Source organism: Arachis ipaensis, chromosome B08, assembly GCF_000816755.2.
Source record: "Arachis ipaensis cultivar K30076 chromosome B08, Araip1.1, whole genome shotgun sequence".
NCBI classification, from domain to species: Eukaryota; Viridiplantae; Streptophyta; class Magnoliopsida; order Fabales; family Fabaceae; genus Arachis; species Arachis ipaensis.
Window position 1 is genome coordinate 25,839,762 of NC_029792.2, and position 2,856 is coordinate 25,842,617.

At 30.6% G+C, this 2,856-nt stretch overlaps 1 long non-coding RNA gene across 1 annotated transcript in view; it reads left to right on the plus strand.

Moving 5' to 3' along the window:
- LOC110265831 overlaps nt 1–2,636 on the plus strand; it is a 21,721-nt gene extending 19,085 nt beyond the window's left edge. The window contains exon 3 of the long non-coding RNA XR_002352226.1: nt 2,562–2,636. This is a non-coding gene — a long non-coding RNA (uncharacterized LOC110265831). The remainder of the gene's footprint in view (nt 1–2,561) is intronic.

A 2,856-nucleotide genomic window follows, 5' to 3' on the forward strand; every position in this document is an offset into this window, starting at 1 on the left:
TGATAAATTTTACTTTAAAAAAATTATATATATATATATTTATTGATTGATGAGTGTGACATTTTTTTATATAAACAATTTCAGAAAAAAATCTAATAGTTAATCTATTACCTTTTTTATTTTAGTCCAATCTAAATATTTTTTATTGTTTTTGGAAAGAAAATCTTTTAAAAAATTTAATAATATGTGATAAGGAACACCAAATAAATTATATAAAAATTAATTAAAATGCAACACGAAAATGTCTTTAGCAAAAGATGAAATAGACATCTTTATTTGAGTGGTCTCTAAAAATATATTATTGAATTACTAAACTAAAAAAATTAAGTTAATAACTAAAATTAATGATCAAAAGTAATAAATTTTTACTAGTTATCTAGCATTTTTTCAACGATAACTTCTTAATAAATAATACATTTTGAGTAAAGGAATAGTGCAAATACTTGATGATTTTCATGGGATGAAGATTTTGACTGAGGAGCTTGGCTGGAATTGGAGTTTATTCATTTTGTAAAACCATCAGCAAATTCTTTCTTGCTAATTTCATCGTCTTTATTGACATCAAGATCTTGGATTAGTTTTGTAACTGCCTCTTTCGCGTCCACCACATGACTAAAGTGGATGTTCTCGATCATATTTTCTATCTCATATCTTGAAACACGGTCATCTCGATCTCCATTGCTGTCAACTTTCTCAAATCGCCTGTTGCAGTTAGCATGCACCCAATTTTGATTTTTTGTCTATCTCTATATTCATGATGTTCGGTTTCTGTTGCATAGATGAAATGAATATCTAACAAACTAGAGTATACCACTCTTTTTATCTAAGAATAACTGCCTTACTACATAAAATTGGTATGATTTTTAGGTGGTGGTTCCCAATACCATCTTTACATAAAGATCTTTTCATGGAAGTTGCCATCTAATTTTATATATTAATTTTATTCATATGATGATTGTTATATTTAGATGAAAAAGTGTGCAAAATAGTTGCAGATGCTGACCTTCTGATAGTAGCTTTATCAGCCATGCCTTCATTATTTAGGAGTCCACCAATCTCATAATTTTGAACATGCTTTAATACTTCTGATATAAAATGTCATAGCCTGAACCTGGCCATGACTGACGCTCAAGGGACAAGTCTCTCAGCAAGCCAAACGATCAAATTTTCAGAAAAACGGACAGAATCTCCTCTATTTCTAGGACCTTACTAGCATAAATATTAACTCCCTGTATCAATAATAAACATCCATTTCCATAGACAACAACAACAGCATATTCCAACTATATCCACAACCACATATATCCAAAATACACATCATATATATATATATATAAGTCTTACATAACCAACTTATAATTACTATCTAAACAGTTCAAGATTCAAAATAACATAACCCACACGAGGATCCTGCTTGTGACATATGGAGCATTGATATAATCTAAATTTTGAGCAAAGGTTCCATTACATAATTACTTAGCCCTTGGAAAGAAAAAGGTCTCACCGAAATGACTAAGATCTACTGAAGGGCAGGTGGAATGGAACCTAGAATGATTCCTATATCTGAAAAACATGGAAATATAATAGGGTGAGTTTTGCAACTCAGTGAGCAAACATTACATCTATAACCCACACGAGACAATACAAAGTTTACCTTGAACATTATATTTCTTTTCAGAGATGAGAAATTCATATTAATTAATTATGTAAATAAATAAATAAGTAGTTAAGCGGATGAACTGAAATGGGAGTTCTCATTCCAGAAGTCAAATCAAATAAAATATTACACACCTAGGGCGGCTCCACCTCTAAGGGTAGCCCTTTCCTCTAGTGTGCCTGTATGGTATAACAGATCCAACGTGTGGCCTACACGTTAGGCTAGCAACGCCCCTGCTAGCTGAGGTCTGAGCCAGATGCATCTAGGTTAACGTCACAACCGCCGTTAACTACGGTTTTCTAGTTAGAGTCTCCCAAACCAATCCAAACCAAATCACTTATAAAAATCTCTAATACATATAACAAACTACTAAATTCCATAGCAAATCCAATATATATAAGAATGCATACTAAAATTTTTAATAAAATTCAATAAAGTCAAATAAGAAAACATGTATGCTTTACAAAATATATAAATATCGTCTCGTGTGTATTTTTATGAAATTATAAGTTTCACAAATCAATATTTATTTTCAAAAATTCAAAAATCACAATAATCAAATATTTTCAAACTACAAAAATAATGATTCAACATAAATATTGATAATAATATACTTAAAAACAATTATAGACATAATATCCACTCACAACTTGATTCCAGAGAATCGAAAGCAACTCTGAGCGCGTCAACGAGCTACCAAATGATGTCCAATAATTCAACAACTCTAGAAATATGACAATAATGATATTTGTGAGCTACTAATATTGTCAATTAATATAATCTTACTCACCTTGACAAAAGTCCCAAATTTTCTTATCTTAATAACCCTAATTCGGATTTATACATACGTATAAATATAGAGATGACAAAAATTGGGAATATGGCTAATTATTGAGTCAAAGAGTTACCTTGAAGTCTCAATAATAATTAGAACTCAAAGTTGAATGCTTCTTTCACTCATTAAGTTGACATTCCATGATTTGGAGTTTTGAGAAAATGAGATTTTAAATAAATAGAGATAGAATAGAAAAATAAAGGAAGGTAAGATGATGAAGATGAGTTTGATAATAGTGTGTAATGGCAAGAAGAGATGAGAAGATGGAAGAGTTGAATGAGAAGGAAGAGGAAGAGAGGGTTTTAATTTGTTGGGAAGAAATAGAAAGAAAATGAAAGAAGGAAGGAGGGGACGAGGGGTCACC